This window comes from Triticum urartu, chromosome 5 (assembly GCF_003073215.2).
Source record: "Triticum urartu cultivar G1812 chromosome 5, Tu2.1, whole genome shotgun sequence".
Lineage (NCBI taxonomy): Eukaryota > Viridiplantae > Streptophyta > Magnoliopsida > Poales > Poaceae > Triticum > Triticum urartu.
In genome coordinates, this window is record NC_053026.1 from 290524872 (window position 1) to 290538656 (window position 13785).

Here is a 13785-nt window from a genome sequence, read left to right on the forward strand (position 1 = left end):
CGTGTCAATCAATTAAATGACATGTAATTGCTTTACTTTATCGCTATCAGTTAGCTATAGTTGTACAAGCAATAGTTGGCGGAGAAAACCATATGAGAGGACCTAGGTGCTATGCCGGCGATGATGGAGATCATGTCGGTGCTTCGGCTCTGTTTCGTATAAGGTCCTTATCATAGGACATCCGGTTTGCCCGCTGCACATGTAACGACACATCGCAGGTTCGAGTTTCGCGCGATATGATTAAACCAAACCTTTTTGCATTTTATTTGAGTCACTTGCACACGGGACTGGGGCCACAGCTGGATATACCCATGTTGCATGGAGGGTCCCACCCGTCAGCTACTTCGACTCACTCTGCCTCGGTAGCAAATGCCACTGCATCGCGCGCTGCATCAACACCTCATCGTCACCCCCTGCCCCCCAATGGTCATTGGCTGCATCTAGATCGGGTCATGTTAGAAATGTTTGTTGACCTTTCCAGAATTCTTTTCTGGATTAAAGTTATTCTATTGTAGGATCTATTAAGTATGTCTAGAGGAGGGAGAATAGACTACTAAGCCAAAAGGGACTATTTCCCCAAATTTTAGTCCCCTTATAAATTTTAGAATTTTCTAGTAATCTATCAACCCCCCTACACATGCAAGTCTACAGGAGTATGAGCAACAGAAAGTATAGACATGCAAGTGAAATCAACATGGTAGAGTGAGAGATCTGCAAACACGGGTTGAACCGATGAAGATTTTTCACATGGTTAGGGTAATTTGAGCTATCTTACCTCCATGTTCATGGAGGCTTCAATACACGAATAACCTAAGATCACAAGGATCATGGTTATGAGATCTCACTAAGGGACTATCCACGGAGAACACTCACCCAGAAGGGTCTGCTAAGGATCAACCAACCTATTTCACCATAGCGTACGCCCACAAAGGACTAGTCTAACTAAGAGTAGATCATCTCAAAGTAGGTGATCTCTGAGACCTTATAAACTTCTCAGTTTGTTCCCAAACTTGAAGACTTCCAAGACCTAGCTGAGCTAGGAGGCGCACACCCTCGTAAAGTAATAAGAGAGAGGTTGCTTCGTGATGAATACCTTGCTCTTGTGCTTCAAAAGATAATCTTGTCAATATTCAAACTCTCTCAAGATTTGGCTTTTAGATTAGGAGTAGTCAGAGTGGAAGGCAATATGGGAATCGATTTCAAAGGATTGACGCTTGGATTGTTGGAGTAGAGGGAACTTTAAAATCCCCGAGCATGAGCATGAGCATGGTGTCTCAATTTTGGCCACTAAGTGGAGCCCGGCAATACAGAAGATACATCCTTGATGCGTAGATAACTTCTCGCGCACTCCACTGCCTGTTAGGGATATTCTTCTCTGACTTTGGCTACCATGTCGCCCCCTTAATCTTCGTCGTTGGTCCATGCTAGCTCAATTTTCTCCAAAGTTCGTGTTCATCTATGTTTCTTTTATTAATTCCATGGTTTCACCACCATATCTCCACTTCCATGCCAACCTGCATCGGTCCTGTTGGATGACGGCGGTGGATCGGCAGGAGGCCACTCGCGAGGCTTGGCAGTGTGTCTGTTGAAGGGGAGAGCGCCGCTACCCGCTTGAGAAGGTGCACAATCATGATGTGTACCGGAGAAAAGGACTGGGGCATGGTGTCAGTAGGAGGTTGTGCCCATGGAGCTGGACCTTTGCCAACATGGAATTGTCTCCAGTGCCTTGTTAGCACAATGACACGACTGCAAGTACGCACCACAATGACAAAGAACCACAACCAAGCAACAACTCCATGTCAAAGCAATGCTTCTCATCAATTGAACCAAAAAATAAAATAAAATATGTATTCTCCTCTATTCTCTATGTGGTGAAATGAATCTTTCTCATCTATAAAGTTTCTTTATATTGGATTCAATCTTTTGGGAATCATTGAGATTATCTAGTATAATTTTCAGAGACCAGAAGTGACATTGGGTAACTCTATGAATAATAGATTAGAACGTTAAAGCTCATATGTTGTTGTCGTAATATAATCTTTGGGCGACCTGAGGTGACATTGGGGTGGCTCATACTAGAAAGACAACTTTAAGGTGGTTTGTTGTTAGCGCACTTACGTGATCTCATTCTACTTTGATCCAACAAAATAGAAACTTTGGACTGATTCTTTATGACACTTTTTGAGGGCATATCATGTCGTTTAATGATGTTAATGATGTTGAGAGTTGGCCATAATGAAAGTATGAACCCTATGCCTTGTTTCCATGCATCGAGACACCAATTTACTCACTTTTTACTGTCTACCTCGCTGTTCTTTTTTATTCCAAAAATATCAATCTATCAATCTACCCGCTGAATTACTACACCTATACAATTGACAATTGTATTGGACGTGTTGAGAACACAAGGAACTACTTGTATTTGTTTGCATGGTTGTTTGAGAGGGACTAATTTTAACCTACACCTCCCACAGATTGATAATTTTTAGGTCATCTAGTTGAGTAAAATTTGACGTTGTCCTTTAATCCTTTGTGCTCGAAAGCCCAACAGAGTTACAAGAATAGAAGTGAATAGTAGACATCACTGCTCATCAGCATGCACGTCTCGAATTGCTCGAAGGCCTCTTGCTTATCCTGCACCTCGCGGCAGAAGACTACTCAAGGGTCTATGGCGACGAACTTCGGGACCTCGCGGTTTCCCAAGGGGAACTTGATCTCCTCTTGGCTGTTGTAGAGGCTAACCACCTACACGTCATATGCCCTACTCTAGAACCAATTGCTGCAGAGCATCCTACGGTCATCCCCATGGACGTACGCCTTCTCCCAAGACACCATGTGGACGCATGACTAAAGCTCGTGTAAGGGATATCGAAACCAAGGTGAACTCGCTCCTCTCCGAACTTACACATTCCACATATGAGACATGGTTACTACCTCAAGCAGAGACCTTGTTTGTGATCAGGTACTTGGAGGAAGGCCATGTAGCTGCTACGACCAATGGACAAGATGGCGAGGACACCAAGCGCAAGAAGTAAGAGGAAGAGCTGCGAGCAAGCTACAACCACCGAACAACCGGTCCTTACCAGACGTCGGGCGCCCTGAGGACCAGCCAGCCAGAAGGCCCAGCCGACACATGCTACAGTGGCTAGACGACCGGCAAGTACCAGACGTCCAACATAATCCAGTGATTGGACGACCGACAGCCTCCGGAATTCGGTGCCACCAGTCTAGTATGAAATGGCCAGAAGACCGATGCCCTCTGGACGACCGAGACACCAGACGTCTGACATTGTCCGGCAATCTGATGACGCTTCACCCGAGCAGAAAGGCCAGAAGTCCGGTCCTTACTAGACGACCGATCCCTCGCAAGACACCGGACGACCGGTAACTTCCGGACGTCTGACGCCTGCCTATGCGCAGCCACTCGGGCCTTGGCCTATGTATCCCCCCCTCTCTCCCTAGACTATAATTACCCTTTCACTTACATCTCCCATGGAGATTAAGGCCTCTGATGACCCACAAGTATAGGGGATGTATCATAGTCCTTTCAATAAGTAAGAGTGTCGAACCCAACGGGAGCAGAAGGAAATGACAAGCGGTTGTCAGCAAGGTATTTTCTGCAAGCACTGAAATTATTGGTAACAAATAGTTTTGTGATAAGATAATTCGTAACGGGTAACAAGTAACAAGTGTAACAAAGGTGCAACATGGTGGCCCAATCCTTTTTATAACAAAGGATAAGCATGGACCAACTCTTATATAAAGCAAAGCGCTCCTGAGGACACATGGGAATTATTATCAAGTTAGTTTTCATCATGCTCATATGATTCACGTTCATTGTGATAATTTGATATGTGTGTGGACCAGTGCTTGTGATGTCCTTACTTGGACAAGCCTCCCACTTATGATTAACCCCTCTCGCAAGCATCCACAACTACGAAAGAAGAATTAAGATAAATCTAACCATCGCATGAAATATGTGGATCCAAATCAGCCCCTTATGAAGCAACACATAAACTAGGGTTCAAGCTTCTGTCACTCTAGCAACCCATCTTCTACTTATTACTTCCCAATGCCTTCCTCTAGACCCAAACCATGGTGAAGTGTCATGTAGTTGACATTCACATAACACCACTAGAGGAAAGACAACATACCTCTCATCAAAATATCAAATGAATACCAAATTCACACGATTACTTATAACAAGACTTCTCCAATGTCCTCAGGAACAAACGTAACTACTCACAAAGCATATTCATGTTCAAGATCAGAGGGGTATTGAATATCATTAAGGATCTGAACATATGATCTTCCACCAAATAAACCAACTAGCATCAACTACAAGGAGTAAGCAACACTACTAGCAATCGACAGGTACCAATCTGAGGTTTCGGGACAAAGATTGAATACAAGAGATGAAATAGGGTTTGAGAGGAGATGTTGCTGATGAAGATGTTGATGGAGATTGACCCTCCCTCGATGAGAGGATCGTTGGTGATGATGATGGCTTCTATTTCCCCCTTTGGGAGGGAAGTTTCCCTGGTAGAACAGCTCCACCGGAGCCCTAGATTGCTTCTGCCCAGGCTCCGCCTCGAGACGACGATGCTTCATCCTGAAAGCTTTCTTCTCCATATAGCAGAAGATGGACACTGGAGACCTGCCAGGGGGCCCACAAGCCCTAGGGGCGCGCCCTAGGGGGTAGGGAGCGCCCCCCAGGCTTGTGGCCACCTGGTGGGTCCCCTTAGGTATTTTCTTCACCCAATAATTTTTATATATTCCAAAATAATTCTCGTTCAATTTTTAGGACTTTTGGAGTTGTGCAGAATAGGTCTCTCAGATTTGCTCCTTTCTGGTCCAGAATTCCAGCTGCCGGCATTCTCCCTCTTCATGTAGATCTTGTAAAATAAGAGAGAAAATGCATAAGTATTGTACCATAATGTATAATAATAGCCCATAATGCAATAAATATCAACATAAAAGCATGTTGCAGAATGGGTGTATCAACTCCCCCAAGCTTAGACCTCACTTGTCCTCAAGCGAAAGCTAAAATTGATAATCATGACTATAACGCCCTCGATGCGGCTATATCTCCTACGTGTCGAAGCACGACTTAGAGGCATAACCGCATTGAAAGCAATGTCGCAAGTAAGGTAATCTTCACAACAATCCATGTAAATAGATAATAGGGGAAAAGGTACATAGTTGGCTTACACTCGCCACGTCACACAAAGTACATGAATAACATTACAATCATCCAATACACTCATGGTCCGACTACAGTACCAAAATAAAAGATCAACCCCAACATGCGACACGGTCCCGATCGCCCCAACTAGGCACCACTACTAATCATGAGGGAAAGACACATAGTAATGGCGTGAGTCTTCGTCGAACTCCCACTTGAGCTCAAGCGCATCATCTGGAACGGAGTCATCGGGCCCTGCATCTGGTTTGGAAGGAATCTGTGAGTCACAGGGACTCAGCAATCTCGCACCCTCGCAATCAAGACTATTTAAGCTTATAGGTAAGGCAAGGTAATATGTGGAGCTGCAGCAAGCGACTAGCATATATGGTGGCTAACCTGTTCGCAAAAGAGAGTGAGAATAGAAGGCAAAGCACGAACGAAGAACTAAAGAACAACCTACGGCAAACATTACTCCAACACCGTGTTCACTTCCCGGACTCCGCCGAGAAGAGACCATCACGGTAACACACGCCGTTGATTCATTTTAATTAAGTTAAGGTTCATGTTATCTACAACCGGACATTAACAAATTCCCATCTGCCCATAACCGCGGGCACGGCTTTCGAAAGTTCAAATCCCTGCAGGGGAGTCCCAACTTAGCCCATCACAATCTCTCATGGTCAACAAAGGATAAACCTTCTCCCGAGACATTTCGATCAGACTCGGTATCCCGGTTCTGCAAGACAACTTCGACAATGGTAAAACAAGTCCAGCAACACCGCCCGAATGTGCCGACAAATCCCGATAGGAGCTGCACATATCTCGTTCTCAGGGCACACTCAGATGAGACTAGCTACGAGTAAAACCAAACCTCAAGTTTCCCTGAGGTGGCCCCGCAGGCAGCTCGGTCGGATCAACACTCAGAGGAGCACTGGCCCAGAGGGGTTTAAATAAGATGACCCTCGGGCTCCGAAAACCCAAGGGAAAAAGAGGCTAGGTGGCAAATGGTAAAACCAAGGTTGGGCATTGCTGGAGGAGTTTTATTCAAGGCGAACTATCAAGGGGTTCCCATTATCACCCAACCGCGTAAGGAACGCAAAATCCGGGAACATAACACCGATATGACGGAAACTAGGGCAGCAAGAGTGGAACAAAATACTAGGCAAAAAGGCCGAGCCTTCCACCCTTTACCAAGTATATAGATGCATTAAGATAACAAGATAATATAGTGATATCCCAACAATAAACAATGTTCCAACAAGGAACGATCTCCAATCTTCACCTGCAACTAGCAACGCTATAAGAAGGGCTGAGCAAAGCGGTAACATAGCCAATCAACGGTTTGCTAGGACATGGTGGGTTAGAGGTTTGACATGGCAATTTGGGAGGCATGATAAGCAAGTGGTAGGCATCGTAGCATAGGCATAGCAAAAGAGCGAGCATCTAGCAAGCAAAGATAGAAGTGATTTCGAGGGTATGATCATCTTGCCTGCAAAGTTGTCAGAGTTGACTGGATCCTCGTAAGAAAACTCAACGGGCTCCTCGTTAGTGAACTCGTCTCCCGGCTCTACCCAAACAAGACAAACAAGCAAAAGGAACACAATCAACCACGTGCAAAGCTCAAACAAACATGATGCAAACAAGGTATGCTATGCGGGATGCGATATGTGATGCATATGCAAGATTTGACAAGGAATGATTGAACCTGGACTCAACTTGGAAAACCAAGAGTGCCACTGGAAAGGTGAGGTGATTTCGGTTGAAATCGGTATAAAGATCACCGGGATCGGATGCACGGTTTGGAAATGGCAAGCAAAACAAGTATGGCACCGATCTGCGATCATCAGCAAGTAGCCATCTAAATGCATCAAGATAATTATGCTACAGCACTCAAACATGGCAACAAAATACATGGCAGGGATCCACTCATGATGCTTGACAAAAGATGAACACTAAGCTACGGCCAATTCATCCATTAACAGGTTCAAACAAGCATGGCAAAAATGCAAATGGTAAACAGGTTTCAGACTTAGTGAAATTAACACAAGTCTGGAATTTCAGATCAGGTAGCACACTTTGGAGCATGAAAACTATATGCTACAGGAACTTAACATGGCAAAGCAAGGCATGACATGAAGCTACTCAAACACTTGACAAAAGTCCCTTAGTGACCTTGAGCCAAAAGGGATCAGACAATACAATTGCAAGCATGTGAACATGGCAAAAACATAATCAGGTTACAGACTTAGTGAAAAACTGGAGCATGCAAATCTGTTAACGAGTGGGCATGTTTACGAGCTCGATGCACTCACTACAGAGCAAGGCATGACAAACTAAGCATACAACCATCAAGAATACATAACATAGAAGCTAGACATGGCGAGAACAACAACATAGCATCCACGGATCAACAACAACATCCTCGGCAAAATCGCTAACAAGTAAACAATCTGCCAGGATTCACGAAATAGCAAAAGTAGAGCTCGATTGACTCAAGCTAGGTTTCTCTATAATTGCAAACAAAGACATGGATGGATAGAGAACCACAAGATCAACAAAACATCCTTACTAATCATCCTCAAAAGAGGCACGGATCACTAAGAAACAACATGAACATATGGCATATTGATAAAATCACATCAAGGACTTAGTGAAATTCTAAGTCCCTGAAATCAGCGTTAACGAATGCATTACTTTGCAAGTTTGTGCTAGCCACCACACACATCACAAAAATACATGGTAAGCACATCTGTAAATATGGCAAAGCATATAACAAAACACATGTAGAGCTCAGGAGCATATCATGCACACATTAATCATGGCAAAAATGACAAATAGCTATTTGGTGCAGCATATCTGACAATTATCTCAAATAGCTCTCTTCCAACAGCATTTCGGGCATCAATATGAGCTCAAATGAAAATGATGCAATGAGATGAAATGATGCACTCTTTGAGATGAACATTTTGATATGCTACATGCTCAAAACGGAGCTACGGATGCGGAGTTACGGCATGATGAAAAACGCAAATAAATTAGGGTTTCGGGAGGAAAGTCAACCGAAACTCTCAGATCCAGATCTGGCACGGTTTACGAGGCGCTCGCCGGAGTTCACTATAGCTCGCCGGACTTGGCGCGGCGCACGCCGGTGCGGGAGGAAGACGGCGGGGGCGGCGGACGTCGGCGGCGAGGCTGCCGCGGCGGCGCGGGATGGAGCTTGGCTCCGGCCGGCGAGGAGGCGAGGGCTTGCCGCGGCAGAGCTTGCTCCAGCCGGCAATGGCGCGGCGGCGGAGATCCGGCAACAGGCGCGCGGGGGCGGCGGCCTTCGAGCGCGAGGAGGCGGGCGAGCCGGGCGGCGGGGTCAAACCGGGCTGGGAGGCCCCCCCGCGGGCTCGGGCGGGCCGGCGGCGATGTGGGCGCGGCTTGCCCACGTGGCGGCTCGCGGTTGGTCCGGGTGGAGCGGGCGGACATGTATGGCGCGTCCGGACGTTGTCCGGCGCGCGGAGAGGAAGGGGAGCTAGGGTTTTGGGGTGGAAGATCCGAAAATTTCGGGAAGGAGCTATATTTATAGGTAGGAGGGGCTAGGAGAGTCCAAATGAGGTGCGGTTTTCGGCCACGCGATTGTGATCGAACGCTCTAGATGATGGAGAAGGTTTTGGTAGGTTTTTGGGCCAAATTGGAAGGGTGTTGGGCTGCAACACACACGAGGCCTTCTTGGTCCCTCGGTTAACCGTTGGAGTATCAAACGAAGTCCAAATGGCACGAAACTTGATAGGCGGTCTACCGGTAGTAAACCAAGGCCGCTTGGCAAGTCTCGGTCCAATCCAGAAATGTTTAAACCCCACACATGAAAAGAGGTAGAAAGGGCCACCAGAGGAGATAGGAGTGCCGGAATGCAAAACGGACAACGGGGAAAATGCTCAGATGCATGAGACAAACACGTATGCAAATGCAATGCACATGATGACATGATATGAGATGCATGACAACGACAACAACACACGGAGACAAAAACCCGAACCTGAGGAAATAAAATAACTTAGCGCCGGAAACGGCAAGAGTTGGGATACATATAAGGTAAATCACATCCGGGGTGTTACAACACTCCACCACTACGAAAGGATATCGTCCCGAGATCTAGGACTAGAAGAACGTTGGGTACTCAGAACGGAGGTGATCCTCGCGTTCCCAGGTGGCTTCACGGTCGGAATGGTGTGACCAGTTGACTTTGAGGAATTTGATTGACTTATTGCGAGTCTTGCGTTCAGTCTCTTCAAGAATAGCAACGGGGTGCTCACGATAAGAGAGATCTTCTTGGAGATCAATGTCTTCGAAGTTGACGGTGCGGTCAGGAGTCTTGAAGCACTTGCGGAGCTGAGAGACATGGAACACGTCATGCACATTTGCAAAGTTTGAAGGAAGCTCGAGTTGATAGGCGAGATCGCCTCTCTTGCTGACGATTTTGAAAGGACCCACGTATCTAGGGGCAAGCTTCCCTTTGATACCGAAGCGACGAGTACCTTTCAATGGAGAGACGCAGAGGTAAACATGATCTCTGATCTCGAAGGCCAAATCACGGTGCTTACTATCATAGTAGCTCTTCTGGCGCGATTGCGCCGCTTTGAGGTTATCATGAATGACTTTGCACATTTCCTCTGCCTCTGTGATCAAGTCATTTCCAAGAAGTTGACGTTCACCAGTTTCTGACTAGTTAAGAGGAGTACGACACTTCCTGCCATACAGCATTTCGAATGGGGCCTTGCCCGAACTTGCTTGAAAACTGTTGTTGTAGGAGAATTCGGCGTATGGAAGACAATCTTCCCACTTCATTCCGAAAGAGATAACGCAAGCCCTAAGCATATTTTCGAGAATCTGATTGACACGCTCGACTTGACCGCTAGTTTGAGGATGGAAAGCTGTGCTGAAGCGGATGTTGGTGCCCATGGCCTTCTGAAAAGAATCCCAAAACTTGGAGGTAAAGATGCTGCCACGGTCTGAAGAGATCACCTGTGGAATGCCGTGCAGAGAGACAATCCGAGAGGTATAAAGCTCCGCCAATTGAGCTACAGTGATAGACTCTTTGATAGGCAGAAAGTGAGCCACTTTAGTGAGTTTGTCGATGACAACGAATATAGCATCATTGCCACGCTTGGACTTTGGAAACCCAGTCACGAAGTCCATCTCAATGTGGTCAAACTTCCATTCTGGAATGGCAAGAGGTTGGAGGAGACCAGCTGGCCTTTGGTGTTCTGCCTTCACTCTTCTGCAGACATCACATTCATTCATGAACTGAGCAATCTCGCGCTTCATTCGAGTCCACCAATAAGCCTGCTTGAGGTCCTGATACATCTTCGTACTCCCAGGGTGGATGGAGATGAGTGAATTGTGCGCCTCGTTCATGATAACTTTACGAAGGTCACCTTTGGGCACAACAATACGATCCTCGAAGAAGAGAGTATCCTTGTCATCAAGGCGGTAGCACTTGTACTTGGGTTGACTCTTGGCAATCCCAATCTTGACCTTCTTCACCATAGCATCAAGAAGTTGATCCTCACGAATCTGGTCTTCCAAAGTAGGAGAGACTTGAAGGTTGGCGAGGAAACCTTGAGGAACAACTTGCAAATTGAGTTTGCGGAAAGCTTCACAAAGCTCAGGTTGGTAAGGCTTGAGAATCAGACTGTTGCAGTACGCCTTCCTGCTCAAAGCGTCAGCAATCACATTGGCCTTGCCTGGAGTATACTCGATACTCGGATTATACTCTTGAATCATTTTGACCCAACGAGTCTGCCTGAGGTTGAGATTAGGCTGAGTGAAGATGTACTTGAGACTCTTGTGGTCAGTGAAGATGTCCACTTTTCTTCCCAATAAAAGATGTCTCCAAGTCAAAATAGCATGCACAACTACCGCCAACTCGATGTCATGAGTGGGGTAGTTCTTCTCGTTGGGCTTCAACTGGCGAGAGGTATAAGCCACAACTTTCTTCTCTTGCATCAACACTGCACCAAGACCTTGAAGAGAGGCATCGCAGAAGACCTCGAACGGTTTGGATTCATCAGGAGGAGTCAGAACTGGAGCAGTGACCAATTTCTCTTTCAAAGTGTTGAAAGCGATGTCACATTCCGGAGAACAAACGTACTTGACGTGCTTCTGGAGAAGGTTTGAAAGAGGCTTCGCGATCTTTGAAAAGTTCTCCACGAACCTTCGATAGTAGCTTGCGAGACCAAGGAAGCTGCGGAGTTGCTTCACGTTCTGAGGTGGTTCCCAATTCACAATTGCAGACACCTTCTCAGGATTCACCGCAATGCCCTTGGCAGAGATGATATGCCCAAGATAGAGAACCTCATCGAGCCAAAACTCGCACTTTGAGAACTTGGCGTAGAACTGATGTTCCCTGAGCTTATCGAGCACCAAACGCAAGTGCTTGGCATGATCTTCCTTGTTCTTCGAAAAGACCAGAATGTCATCGAGATAGACCAAAACAAAGTCATTTGTGTAGGCGTTGAAGATGAAGTTCATCATACGAGAGAAAGTCGGAGGAGCGTTGACGAGGCCAAAAGACATGACAGTGTATTCATATGAACCTTAGCTTGTTCTGAAAGCCGTCTTGGGAATATCTTGCTCACAAATTCGAATCTGGTGATAGCCCATACGGAGATCAAGCTTGGAGAATACTTGGGCACCTTTGAGTTGTTCGAACAACTCATTGATGTTGGGAAGTGGGTACTTGTTCTTGATAGTCTTCTTGTTCAATGGGCGGTAGTCAACACAAAGTCGGTCCGTTCCATCCTTCTTCTTCACAAAAAGTACTCCACAACCCCACGGAGAAGAACTAGGTCGGATAAGACCCATTCACTCTTGAATATCGAGTTGCTTCTTCAGCTCCTTCAACTCTTCAGGTCTGAGCTTGTAAGGCCGTCTGCAAACCGGTTCCGTGCCAGGCTCAAGATTGATGACGAATTCAACTGGCCGGTGCGGAGGCATTCCTGGAAGCTCTTCTGGAAAGACGTCTTGATATTCGCAAACGACTGGAATTTGGGAGATGGCATCCAGTTCACCCTTCTCATTGAGAGAAAACAGACGGATTGTATTATCCCGAGCGGCAAAGACAATTACATCCTCAGACGAATGAGTCAATTGAATCTGCCTGGCTGCACAATCAAGCTGAGCCTTGTGCTTAGAAAGCCAGTCCATTCCGAGAATAAGATCGATATCCGAGTTACCAAGGACCATTGGAGAAGCCAGAAACTTGAAATCACCCATCATGATAGAAATATCCGGAACCATCATACTAGAACTCAGACGCTTAGCCAGCGAGACAACTTGCAAAGCTCTAGGTAATGCCTTAGTACTAAAATTGTTCTCCGATGCAAATGGGAATGCCATGAAGGAATGCGATGCACCAGAGTCAAAAAGTACTTTAGCTGGAATATCGTTAACAGGAAGGTTACCCATGATGACATCTGACGAGTCCTCTGCCTGAGCTGCATTCAGCAAGTTGACCTTGGCGTGCTTGGGGTTATGCTTGACCACAGCTGTACTTGCCGATCTCACAGGAGGAGGAGGAGGGAGACACCTCTGATTGAAGCATTTGTTGGCATAGTGACCCTTCTGTTGGCACTTGTTGCACGTGACCTCTGAAAGCGGACGGTGATACGGAGCACTCGATCTTGGAGCTTGAGACGAAGTCTTGTTCTGAAAGCCAGGGTTGGGTGGGTGGGAAGATCCACTGCCACCTTTGCTCTTCTGCTGATACGGCCGACGAAACGGAGGAGGAGGAAGCCAATACTTCTGCTGCTTAGCCACTTGAGTTGAGGAAGAAGGAGTAGCATCTCTGACTCGCTTCTTGGAAGCATCGCACTTCAGTTGAGCAGCCTCTTGCTTCAATGCCATGTTGTAAAACTCATCGTACCCCATGGGCTCAAAGAGAACAAGAGCTAGCTGGATTTCTTCTCTGAGACCACGCCTGAACTGGTATATCATGCTCTTCTCGTCAGGGACGTCCTGCTTAGCAAAGCGGGCGAGCTTCTGAAACATCTTGTTGTACTCATAGACAGACATAGAACCTTGCTTCAGGTTGCGGAATTCCTCACGCTTGCTTTCAACCATGCTCTGAGGAATATGATGAGCTTTGAAGTCTTGACGGAATTCATCCCAGGTAATCACACGGCCTCCTCTGGAATCTTTGTACTGCTAAAACCATTCTGCAGCTTGGTCTTTGAGTTGGAAGGAAGCGAACTTGACAAAGTCCTCAGGCCTGACGTTACTGCACTCGAAATGCTTGCATAAGTCCACGAGCCAATCATCAGCATCAGTTGCCTCAACACAATTGCTGAAGGTCTTTGGATGGTTAGCAAGGAGCTGGTTGAGTGTAGCAAAGTGGTTCTGATTGTTGCCCTGGTTTCCTTGATTCGCTTGGTTGCGCTCTTGAAGAATTTGCATGATCAGCTGCGTGTTCGCATTGGTAGCGGCCATCACAGCTTGCCATGCCTCCGGAGGTGGAGGTAGTGGTGGCGGATCAGGATTCGGAGTCGTGCGCGTTGGAGGAGCCATCCTGAAGAGGTTGACATCCATTAGCACACTGATAGACAAAAATTGAAGCT